Below are 13,023 nucleotides of genomic sequence, written 5' to 3' on the forward strand. Positions count from 1 at the left end.
TTCAAAATGGTGTTAGAGCAAAAATTAAGTGCATGGTCCCAAGATCCACAGAACTCGGAATCATCCTCAAACGTAGGTAGAGGGCGCAATCTCAGTCCACGTGGAATGATCTGTTCTGCCAGGTATACCTCTAAAAATGAACTGTCTAAATGATGTTGGGTTTCCTCAAGGGAAAGTTTCTCTAGTTCAAAGAAGAGAGATTTCATACGAGCCAGTTCATCAGGCGTACCTGTTAATGCATTGGATGAAAGGAGATCTTCCGTTCTCACGGGTTCTGTGGAGATCATAGAGTTGAAGAATGTAGATCTTTTGTTCAGACGGGAATCCTTTAGATCCATGATGCCAGTCACTGGAGGGAAGTGTACTCCAGAAATAGATGTGTAAGATATGGATTTTACACGAGTCGCTCCGGTAGTGGGCACAAATGCACCTATTGGTCTGTCCTCCTGGACAGCCAAGACCTACGAAGAAATAAAGACAAAAAAGACAACCGGGAGGCAGCGCCTCGTGTATTACCCTTGGCAGGTGAGGGAACCAAAAAGTATGCTGAATGTACACCCAGGACTTAAGTCAGGGTGGCCGCTCACCTTAAAGTAGAAGAATTGCGCATATCACCCCTTGATTGGGGTACCAGATAGAGTTGGATGAGCTGCCGAGCCTGATGGTCACAGGAGCGTGTCAACGCCCTGTAGAAACTGGAATACTTGTGAGAAAAAAGACCAATGGATGCAGGCGCTGCTCTATCCAGGTATACACAGGATGCAGGTAAGTGTTCTTAATCAAGCAATTTTATTGAACACAAAACAACAAAAGGATCATGACGCGTTTCGGGGTAAATTCCCCTTCCTCAGATGATCTAGGTGCTGCTACAACAAGCACCCTTTATATAATGGCAAGGTGGAGGAGGTACAGGTCAGGAAGGGGTGGGCTGAATGTGATGTCACATCCAGTCCACTTACAAAAAACTTAATTTACATGTAGAAACAGCAGAAAATAATTATTGTCTAAAACATACAGGTGTGCGTTCGATTATGATAATATAACATCAATATAAACAGTACTAAGTGATATAACATGGGTGGAATCGGCAATGTGACAAACACATGCGGGAGCTCTGACGAGGTAAACAACATAGCCATGTGGCTGAAAATAAACATAAACAATGGCATCGGTCTATTGTAAGGCGCTCCACTCGCAGCACGCACCGGCATAGCAGTGACAGGAGTATCCACGGACGCGTTGCCAAGCAGACGTCTCTGAACGGAAAACAACCAATCACAGTCCACAGGGCGCGGCTTGCAGCGGAGCGCCCAACATAGTGAGTAAACAACATAGGGAACAACACCATCTATGGAAGAAAAAGGTAAAATAAATACAAAAATAAATAAATGAAATGAAGGCAAGAGATATAAGTAATCCACAATATCCCATGTTAAAGGGTGGGAATAAAAAAAAAAAAAAAAAAAAAAAAAAAAAATTTAAAAAAAATTAAAAAAATAATAATAATAAAAAAAAAACGCCTTAGGATGTCCATATCGGGCGTTTCTAACAGCAACAACCACAAACTAAAATGTACCTTCTGAACACACATAATAAATTATTTAACACGCCAGAATAAATTAATTGATAGAAAATAATTAATAAAAAATGCGATGATCCCTATAAACAGTACATGATTACATAAAAAATGAATTGATATATATAAATACACAAAATAAATGTACATTAAAATACTAATAAAATTAAGTCTGGATCTTAATAATAAAATAGTATAAATAAGGAGTCAACGCTGTGACAGCTACTAACAAAATGTGATGATAAATACTTAGACAAAAGGCGTCCCCATCCAGTATGTCTACACAATCATATACCCATATCTAAAAGATTTAAAAAAAAATAAAAAATAAAAAAAAAAAAATATTAAAAAAAAATATTAAAAAAAAAAAAAAAATAATGATAATTAATGGAAAAATAAAGCTATTAAGATGTTATAACCGCTGAATGTTGCAATATCACAAGGCAGTCTCCACCAACTCATTCAAACCAGACGGTACAAGGGTACGGAGTTTAAAGATCCAGAAATTCTCTCTCCTTCTCAATAAGCTGAATCTCTGGGAATTATCAAGTGCAATATTTTCTATAGCCTGAAGTTTCATGCAACTGAAATCAGACTGATGGTGGGTCAGCAGATGCCGAGATACACTATGCAAGGTGAACCCTAAATTTGCATTGCTACGATGTTTGTTGATCCTCTCCCTGAGGCATTGGGTAGTACGACCCACGTACTGTAGGCCACATGGACACACAAGGAGATAAACAACAAACCGTGTGGAGCAATTAATGAAACGCGTCATGATCCTTTTGTTGTTTTGTGTTCAATAAAATTGCTTGATTAAGAACACTTACCTGCATCCTGTGTATACCTGGATAGAGCAGCGCCTGGATCCATTGGTCTTTTTTCTCACAAGTATTCCAGACACAAGCAAAAGCAGCAGAAGCAGCAGCAGCACCACCTTTTGTTTTTTGGCTGCAGCAGCAGCAAGGCCCACAGGGCTGGCTAGCTGGCTAGCCAGCAAGCAGGTAGCAATGAAAGTAGGAATCTTTCTTTTTAACCCTGTAAGGGGGTGGTGCACTGTACCCGAAGATACTGCCATATCGGGTCAATGCATAGGGCGACGGAAGCAAGCTTCGAAATCGGCCCCCGTTCTCAAAAATCCATTTAATATATGGTCCCCAGATAGGGGACGTATCAGATATAAAACTGATAAGAACAGATACTACACTTGATCTTAGCCAAAAGGCCGAGAAGCGATAACCGTGAAAGGGGCGGGCCCAACAAGGTGCCCTTCATGGGCACTATCACTGCTTGCTGTCAGGGAGGCTGCCAGACAATTTTCCATGCACACTCTGGGCTGGGGGGCAGTCAACCACCAGTACACACAGCAGAACCTAAACCCATACCATTATTGCTAAGCAGCAAGACAGGGGCCCATTGCACTCCCACGGGGCCTTTTTAAATGCAATCCATAACCCGGATTTACCAGGAACCCTTCTTACTCCTCCTACTTGCATGTGACACTGGGCTTAGGATCTGCATAGGAAACACACACACAAGCACACACCTACCTTTGTTGCCTGCAGATGCCTCCTTGGCTGTCCCCAAACAGTATCAAACCAACACCCACGGGAAGCTGTAAGCATAGAGGACATGCCTGCACCCCATTGGACTTACCTGTGTGGGTTAAACCCGGGTTATTTGACAACCTATGGCGGTGATGGTTCTGCTCAGGCAGAGCAGTGCTGATGCTCCTCATAAAGCTGTCGCTGCTGTGAAGGTTCTAGGTGACATCACAAATCCCTATGGTTACATACACAACAAAGCTGGGTTGTTGTTGTTTACACTCTGCAAGGCCTGTGGAAGTGAGTGACATCATAGCACTGTAGTTCTGAGGGTTCTAGATGGATGCAACAATCTCCTGTTGCTTCTATGAAGGCCATAATAGACGACATCACCAAACAGCTCCATAGTCACATACACAGCAAAGGAGAGATGTTGTTTACACCTAGTGATGTCAGTGGTATTGAGTGACATCACAGCACAGTGCTAAGGCTCCTGGGCCTGGACACAGCAGCGGCTGCAATATCTCAACGGAGAATACGTTTATATATATGTGTGTGTGTGCGCGTATATATATATATATATATATATATATATATATATATATATTTCTCCGCCGAAATCACTTTTAAACCCATTTCCACCTTTTTTTCCCTTCTCTTCCTCTTACTTTTTTTTCACGTTTTTTTACGTTTTTCTCCTTTTCGCCTCTTTTCTGGGCGTATTATTCTTCTTTTTCTTCTTTTTTTTCGTCTAATGCATACCCCATCAGTGCAGCAATGCTTATTCAATACCGCCAGCAGATGGAGACACTGGGGGATAATTTTCTAAGGATTTATACTGATTTTTCCTGTCTGAATTTGTCGCACAGAAAGTTGCAGGCCAAATATGTGTGACATTTCTGCGACTTTAGCTTCTAGAGCATTTTTACAACATTATACATAGGTGCTGAATACATAAAAAGCGACTGTTCAGCGACAGACAAGTCGCATCGGCTGAAAGTAGGCCAGAATGTCAGTCCATGTTGGAGCAGGTTTAGATACAGTCTAAAGTATAGATCTCAAAGTCTGTGCACAGAATTTAGCAAGGGCCTCGCACCTTCTGATGCATCAGGTAGGTGCACAATAGCATAGCCTAACCCTCTGTACTTTGGTCTATATTGATGCGGGACATAGACAGCCAGCTGATGACCAATCCATTAGTGCAATGGATGGCTGGAAGCATTTGTCTTTGCCTTTGCAATACCACAGAAGCAATGCATGGTCAATGTACAGCAATGACACACCTGTGTGAACAGCCAGGAGACCCCCCCCCCCCCCCATGTTATGTTACATAGTTACATAGTTAGTACGGTCGAAAAAAGACATATGTCCATCAAGTTCAACCAGGGAATTAAGGGGTAGGGGTGTGGCGCGATATTGGGGAAGGGATGAGATTTTATATTTCTTCATAAGCATTAATCTTATTTTGTCAATTAGGAACATTCAGCACCCACCCGCTATCAAGGCAGCTGCCTATCATGTCATGCCCTACCTGCACAGGTGTGCTGGCTACTCAAATGATCCAATTAAGGAGGCCATTTAGTCAGCAGCAGCAGAAGTCCTGTGCCTGGACGCTCCAACAGCGGCCAGACACAAGCAGAAGCAGAAGCAGCAGAAGCAGCAGCAGCACCACCTTTTGTTTTTTGGCTGCAGCAGCAGCAAGGCCCACAGGGCTGGCTAGCTGGCTAGCCAGCAAGCAGGTAGCAATGAAAGTAGGAATCTTTCTTTTTAACCCTGTAAGGGGGTGGTGCACTGTACCCGAAGATACTGCCATATCGGGTCAATGCATAGGGCGACGGAAGCAAGCTTCGAAATCGGACCCCGTTCTCAAAAATCCATTTAATATATGGTCCCCAGATAGGGGACGTATCAGATATTAAACTGATAAGAACAGATACTACACTTGATCTTAGCCAAAAGGCCGAGAAGCGATAACCGTGAAAGGGGCGGGCCCAACAAGGTGCCCTTCATGGGCACTATCACTGCTTGCTGTCAGGGAGGCTGCCAGACAATTTTCCATGCACACTCTGGGCTGGGGGGCAGTCAACCACCAGTACACACAGCAGAACCTAAACCCATACCATTATTGCTAAGCAGCAAGACAGGGGCCCATTGCACTCCCACGGGGCCTTTTTAAATGCAATCCATAACCCGGATTTGCCAGGAACCCTTCTTACTCCTCCTACTTGCATGTGACACTGGGCTTAGGATCTGCATAGGAAACACACACACAAGCACACACCTACCTTTGTTGCCTGCAGATGCCTCCTTGGCTGTCCCCAAACGGTATCAAACCAACACCCACGGGAAGCTGTAAGCATAGAGGACATGCCTGCACCCCATTGGACTTACCTGTGTGGGTTAAACCCGGGTTATTTGACAACCTATGGCGGTGATGGTTCTGCTCAGGCAGAGCAGTGCTGATGCTCCTCATAAAGCTGTCGCTGCTGTGAAGGTTCTAGGTGACATCACAAATCCCTATGGTTACATACACAACAAAGCTGGGTTGTTGTTGTTTACACTCTGCAAGGCCTGTGGAAGTGAGTGACATCATAGCACTGTAGTTCTGAGGGTTCTAGATGGATGCAACAATCTCCTGTTGCTTCTATGAAGGCCATAATAGACGACATCACCAAACAGCTCCATAGTCACATACACAGCAAAGGAGAGATGTTGTTTACACCTAGTGATGTCAGTGGTATTGAGTGACATCACAGCACAGTGCTAAGGCTCCTGGGCCTGGACACAGCAGCGGCTGCAATATCTCAACGGAGAATACGTTTATATATATGTGTGTGTGTGCGCGTATATATATATATATATATATATATATATATATATATATATATATATATTTCTCCGCCGAAATCACTTTTAAACCCATTTCCACCTTTTTTTCCCTTCTCTTCCTCTTACTTTTTTTTCACGTTTTTTTACGTTTTTCTCCTTTTCGCCTCTTTTCTGGGCGTATTATTCTTCTTTTTCTTCTTTTTTTTCGTCTAATGCATACCCCATCAGTGCAGCAATGCTTATTCAATACCGCCAGCAGATGGAGACACTGGGGGATAATTTTCTAAGGATTTATACTGATTTTTCCTGTCTGAATTTGTCGCACAGAAAGTTGCAGGCCAAATATGTGTGACATTTCTGCGACTTTAGCTTCTAGAGCATTTTTACAACATTATACATAGGTGCTGAATACATAAAAAGCGACTGTTCAGCGACAGACAAGTCGCATCGGCTGAAAGTAGGCCAGAATGTCAGTCCATGTTGGAGCAGGTTTAGATACAGTCTAAAGTATAGATCTCAAAGTCTGTGCACAGAATTTAGCAAGGGCCTCGCACCTTCTGGTGCACAATAGCATAGCCTAACCCTCTGTACTTTGGTCTATATTGATGCGGGACATAGACAGCCAGCTGATGACCAATCCATTAGTGCAATGGATGGCTGGAAGCATTTGTCTTTGCCTTTGCAATACCACAGAAGCAATGCATGGTCAATGTACAGCAATGACACACCTGTGTGAACAGCCAGGAGACCCCCCCCCATGTTATGTTACATAGTTACATAGTTAGTACGGTCGAAAAAAGACATATGTCCATCAAGTTCAACCAGGGAATTAAGGGGTAGGGGTGTGGCGCGATATTGGGGAAGGGATGAGATTTTATATTTCTTCATAAGCATTAATCTTATTTTGTCAATTAGGAACATTCAGCACCCACCCGCTATCAAGGCAGCTGCCTATCATGTCATGCCCTACCTGCACAGGTGTGCTGGCTACTCAAATGATCCAATTAAGGAGGCCATTTAGTCAGCAGCAGCAGAAGTCCTGTGCCTGGACGCTCCAACAGCGGCCAGACACAAGCAGAAGCAGCAGAAGCAGCAGCAGCACCACCTTTTGTTTTTTGGCTGCAGCAGCAGCAAGGCCCACAGGGCTGGCTAGCTGGCTAGCCAGCAAGCAGGTAGCAATGAAAGTAGGAATCTTTCTTTTTAACCCTGTAAGGGGGTGGTGCACTGTACCCGAAGATACTGCCATATCGGGTCAATGCATAGGGCGACGGAAGCAAGCTTCGAAATCGGCCCCCGTTCTCAAAAATCCATTTAATATATGGTCCCCAGATAGGGGACGTATCAGATATTAAACTGATAAGAACAGATACTACACTTGATCTTAGCCAAAAGGCCGAGAAGCGATAACCGTGAAAGGGGCGGGCCCAACAAGGTGCCCTTCATGGGCACTATCACTGCTTGCTGTCAGGGAGGCTGCCAGACAATTTTCCATGCACACTCTGGGCTGGGGGGCAGTCAACCACCAGTACACACAGCAGAACCTAAACCCATACCATTATTGCTAAGCAGCAAGACAGGGGCCCATTGCACTCCCACGGGGCCTTTTTAAATGCAATCCATAACCCGGATTTGCCAGGAACCCTTCTTACTCCTCCTACTTGCATGTGACACTGGGCTTAGGATCTGCATAGGAAACACACACACAAGCACACACCTACCTTTGTTGCCTGCAGATGCCTCCTTGGCTGTCCCCAAACGGTATCAAACCAACACCCACGGGAAGCTGTAAGCATAGAGGACATGCCTGCACCCCATTGGACTTACCTGTGTGGGTTAAACCCGGGTTATTTGACAACCTATGGCGGTGATGGTTCTGCTCAGGCAGAGCAGTGCTGATGCTCCTCATAAAGCTGTCGCTGCTGTGAAGGTTCTAGGTGACATCACAAATCCCTATGGTTACATACACAACAAAGCTGGGTTGTTGTTGTTTACACTCTGCAAGGCCTGTGGAAGTGAGTGACATCATAGCACTGTAGTTCTGAGGGTTCTAGATGGATGCAACAATCTCCTGTTGCTTCTATGAAGGCCATAATAGACGACATCACCAAACAGCTCCATAGTCACATACACAGCAAAGGAGAGATGTTGTTTACACCTAGTGATGTCAGTGGTATTGAGTGACATCACAGCACAGTGCTAAGGCTCCTGGGCCTGGACACAGCAGCGGCTGCAATATCTCAACGGAGAATACGTTTATATATATGTGTGTGTGTGCGCGTATATATAAATATATATATATATATATATATATATATATATATTTCTCCGCCGAAATCACTTTTAAACCCATTTCCACCTTTTTTTCCCTTCTCTTCCTCTTACTTTTTTTTCACGTTTTTTTACGTTTTTCTCCTTTTCGCCTCTTTTCTGGGCGTATTATTCTTCTTTTTCTTCTTTTTTTTCGTCTAATGCATACCCCATCAGTGCAGCAATGCTTATTCAATACCGCCAGCAGATGGAGACACTGGGGGATAATTTTCGAAGGATTTATACTGATTTTTCCTGTCTGAATTTGTCGCACAGAAAGTTGCAGGCCAAATATGTGTGACATTTCTGCGACTTTAGCTTCTAGAGCATTTTTACAACATTATACATAGGTGCTGAATACATAAAAAGCGACTGTTCAGCGACAGACAAGTCGCATCGGCTGAAAGTAGGCCAGAATGTCAGTCCATGTTGGAGCAGGTTTAGATACAGTCTAAAGTATAGATCTCAAAGTCTGTGCACAGAATTTAGCAAGGGCCTCGCACCTTCTGATGCATCAGGTAGGTGCACAATAGCATAGCCTAACCCTCTGTACTTTGGTCTATATTGATGCGGGACATAGACAGCCAGCTGATGACCAATCCATTAGTGCAATGGATGGCTGGAAGCATTTGTCTTTGCCTTTGCAATACCACAGAAGCAATGCATGGTCAATGTACAGCAATGACACACCTGTGTGAACAGCCAGGAGACCCCCCACCCCCCCATGTTATGTTACATAGTTACATAGTTAGTACGGTCGAAAAAAGACATATGTCCATCAAGTTCAACCAGGGAATTAAGGGGTAGGGGTGTGGCGCGATATTGGGGAAGGGATGAGATTTTATATTTCTTCATAAGCATTAATCTTATTTTGTCAATTAGGAACATTCAGCACCCACCCGCTATCAAGGCAGCTGCCTATCATGTCATGCCCTACCTGCACAGGTGTGCTGGCTACTCAAATGATCCAATTAAGGAGGCCATTTAGTCAGCAGCAGCAGAAGTCCTGTGCCTGGACGCTCCAACAGCGGCCAGACACAAGCAGAAGCAGAAGCAGCAGAAGCAGCAGCAGCACCACCTTTTGTTTTTTGGCTGCAGCAGCAGCAAGGCCCACAGGGCTGGCTAGCTGGCTAGCCAGCAAGCAGGTAGCAATGAAAGTAGGAATCTTTCTTTTTAACCCTGTAAGGGGGTGGTGCACTGTACCCGAAGATACTGCCATATCGGGTCAATGCATAGGGCGACAGAAGCAAGCTTCGAAATCGGCCCCCGTTCTCAAAAATCCATTTAATATATGGTCCCCAGATAGGGGACGTATCAGATATTAAACTGATAAGAACAGATACTACACTTGATCTTAGCCAAAAGGCCGAGAAGCGATAACCGTGAAAGGGGCGGGCCCAACAAGGTGCCCTTCATGGGCACTATCACTGCTTGCTGTCAGGGAGGCTGCCAGACAATTTTCCATGCACACTCTGGGCTGGGGGGCAGTCAACCACCAGTACACACAGCAGAACCTAAACCCATACCATTATTGCTAAGCAGCAAGACAGGGGCCCATTGCACTCCCACGGGGCCTTTTTAAATGCAATCCATAACCCGGATTTGCCAGGAACCCTTCTTACTCCTCCTACTTGCATGTGACACTGGGCTTAGGATCTGCATAGGAAACACACACACAAGCACACACCTACCTTTGTTGCCTGCAGATGCCTCCTTGGCTGTCCCCAAACGGTATCAAACCAACACCCACGGGAAGCTGTAAGCATAGAGGACATGCCTGCACCCCATTGGACTTACCTGTGTGGGTTAAACCCGGGTTATTTGACAACCTATGGCGGTGATGGTTCTGCTCAGGCAGAGCAGTGCTGATGCTCCTCATAAAGCTGTCGCTGCTGTGAAGGTTCTAGGTGACATCACAAATCCCTATGGTTACATACACAACAAAGCTGGGTTGTTGTTGTTTACACTCTGCAAGGCCTGTGGAAGTGAGTGACATCATAGCACTGTAGTTCTGAGGGTTCTAGATGGATGCAACAATCTCCTGTTGCTTCTATGAAGGCCATAATAGACGACATCACCAAACAGCTCCATAGTCACATACACAGCAAAGGAGAGATGTTGTTTACACCTAGTGATGTCAGTGGTATTGAGTGACATCACAGCACAGTGCTAAGGCTCCTGGGCCTGGACACAGCAGCGGCTGCAATATCTCAACGGAGAATACGTTTATATATATGTGTGTGTGTGCGCGTATATATATATATATATATATATATATATATATATATATATATATTTCTCCGCCGAAATCACTTTTAAACCCATTTCCACCTTTTTTTCCCTTCTCTTCCTCTTACTTTTTTTTCACGTTTTTTAACGTTTTTCTCCTTTTCGCCTCTTTTCTGGGCGTATTATTCTTCTTTTTCTTCTTTTTTTTCGTCTAATGCATACCCCATCAGTGCAGCAATGCTTATTCAATACCGCCAGCAGATGGAGACACTGGGGGATAATTTTCTAAGGATTTATACTGATTTTTCCTGTCTGAATTTGTCGCACAGAAAGTTGCAGGCCAAATATGTGTGACATTTCTGCGACTTTAGCTTCTAGAGCATTTTTACAACATTATACATAGGTGCTGAATACATAAAAAGCGACTGTTCAGCGACAGACAAGTCGCATCGGCTGAAAGTAGGCCAGAATGTCAGTCCATGTTGGAGCAGGTTTAGATACAGTCTAAAGTATAGATCTCAAAGTCTGTGCACAGAATTTAGCAAGGGCCTCGCACCTTCTGATGCATCAGGTAGGTGCACAATAGCATAGCCTAACCCTCTGTACTTTGGTCTATATTGATGCGGGACATAGACAGCCAGCTGATGACCAATCCATTAGTGCAATGGATGGCTGGAAGCATTTGTCTTTGCCTTTGCAATACCACAGAAGCAATGCATGGTCAATGTACAGCAATGACACACCTGTGTGAACAGCCAGGAGACCCCCCCCCCCCCCATGTTATGTTACATAGTTACATAGTTAGTACGGTCGAAAAAAGACATATGTCCATCAAGTTCAACCAGGGAATTAAGGGGTAGGGGTGTGGCGCGATATTGGGGAAGGGATGAGATTTTATATTTCTTCATAAGCATTAATCTTATTTTGTCAATTAGGAACATTCAGCACCCACCCGCTATCAAGGCAGCTGCCTATCATGTCATGCCCTACCTGCACAGGTGTGCTGGCTACTCAAATGATCCAATTAAGGAGGCCATTTAGTTAGCAGCAGCAGAAGTCCTGTGCCTGGACGCTCCAACAGCGGCCAGACACAAGCAGAAGCAGAAGCAGCAGAAGTAGCAGCAGCACCACCTTTTGTTTTTTGGCTGCAGCAGCAGCAAGGCCCACAGGGCTGGCTAGCTGGCTAGCCAGCAAGCAGGTAGCAATGAAAGTAGGAATCTTTCTTTTTAACCCTGTAAGGGGGTGGTGCACTGTACCCGAAGATACTGCCTTATCGGGTCAATGCATAGGGCGACGGAAGCAAGCTTCGAAATCGGCCCCCGTTCTCAAAAATCCATTTAATATATGGTCCCCAGATAGGGGACGTATCAGATATTAAACTGATAAGAACAGATACTACACTTGATCTTAGCCAAAAGGCCGAGAAGCGATAACCGTGAAAGGGGCGGGCCCAACAAGGTGCCCTTCATGGGCACTATCACTGCTTGCTGTCAGGGAGGCTGCCAGACAATTTTCCATGCACACTCTGGGCTGGGGGGCAGTCAACCACCAGTACACACAGCAGAACCTAAACCCATACCATTATTGCTAAGCAGCAAGACAGGGGCCCATTGCACTCCCACGGGGCCTTTTTAAATGCAATCCATAACCCGGATTTGCCAGGAACCCTTCTTACTCCTCCTACTTGCATGTGACACTGGGCTTAGGATCTGCATAGGAAACACACACACAAGCACACACCTACCTTTGTTGCCTGCAGATGCCTCCTTGGCTGTCCCCAAACGGTATCAAACCAACACCCACGGGAAGCTGTAAGCATAGAGGACATGCCTGCACCCCATTGGACTTACCTGTGTGGGTTAAACCCGGGTTATTTGACAACCTATGGCGGTGATGGTTCTGCTCAGGCAGAGCAGTGCTGATGCTCCTCATAAAGCTGTCGCTGCTGTGAAGGTTCTAGGTGACATCACAAATCCCTATGGTTACATACACAACAAAGCTGGGTTGTTGTTGTTTACACTCTGCAAGGCCTGTGGAAGTGAGTGACATCATAGCACTGTAGTTCTGAGGGTTCTAGATGGATGCAACAATCTCCTGTTGCTTCTATGAAGGCCATAATAGACGACATCACCAAACAGCTCCATAGTCACATACACAGCAAAGGAGAGATGTTGTTTACACCTAGTGATGTCAGTGGTATTGAGTGACATCACAGCACAGTGCTAAGGCTCCTGGGCCTGGACACAGCAGCGGCTGCAATATCTCAACGGAGAATACGTTTATATATATGTGTGTGTGTGCGCGTATATATATATATATATATATATATATATATATATATATATATATTTCTCCGCCGAAATCACTTTTAAACCCATTTCCACCTTTTTTTCCCTTCTCTTCCTCTTACTTTTTTTTCACGTTTTTTTACGTTTTTCTCCTTTTCGCCTCTTTTCTGGGCGTATTATTCTTCTTTTTCTTCTTTTTTTTCGTCTAATGCATACCCCATCAGTGCAGCAATGCTTATTCAATACCGCC

The 13,023-nt window shown here is 44.7% G+C and overlaps 5 non-coding genes across 5 annotated transcripts; all 5 read right to left on the reverse strand.

The window, feature by feature from the left end:
• Nucleotides 1-2,622: 2,622 nt before the first annotated feature.
• Nucleotides 2,623-2,813, reverse strand: LOC130306457 (U2 spliceosomal RNA). Its single transcript, XR_008855808.1, has one exon. It is a non-coding gene; the product is annotated as a U2 spliceosomal RNA (small nuclear RNA).
• Nucleotides 2,814-4,901: 2,088 nt separating this feature from the next.
• LOC130306458 (U2 spliceosomal RNA) lies at nucleotides 4,902-5,092 on the reverse strand. The gene has a single exon (XR_008855809.1). It is a non-coding gene; the product is annotated as a U2 spliceosomal RNA (small nuclear RNA).
• Nucleotides 5,093-7,163: 2,071 nt separating this feature from the next.
• Nucleotides 7,164-7,354, reverse strand: LOC130306436 (U2 spliceosomal RNA). The gene has a single exon (XR_008855788.1). It is a non-coding gene; the product is annotated as a U2 spliceosomal RNA (small nuclear RNA).
• A 2,089-nt stretch (nucleotides 7,355-9,443) lies between these two features.
• Nucleotides 9,444-9,634, reverse strand: LOC130306432 (U2 spliceosomal RNA). Its single transcript, XR_008855784.1, has one exon. It is a non-coding gene; the product is annotated as a U2 spliceosomal RNA (small nuclear RNA).
• A 2,091-nt stretch (nucleotides 9,635-11,725) lies between these two features.
• Nucleotides 11,726-11,916, reverse strand: LOC130306454 (U2 spliceosomal RNA). Its single transcript, XR_008855805.1, has one exon. It is a non-coding gene; the product is annotated as a U2 spliceosomal RNA (small nuclear RNA).
• Between the last annotated feature and the right edge of the window lie 1,107 nt (nucleotides 11,917-13,023).

The sequence above is a fragment of the Hyla sarda genome, unplaced genomic scaffold (genome assembly GCF_029499605.1).
Source record: "Hyla sarda isolate aHylSar1 unplaced genomic scaffold, aHylSar1.hap1 scaffold_1373, whole genome shotgun sequence".
Taxonomy (NCBI): Eukaryota; Metazoa; Chordata; class Amphibia; order Anura; family Hylidae; genus Hyla; species Hyla sarda.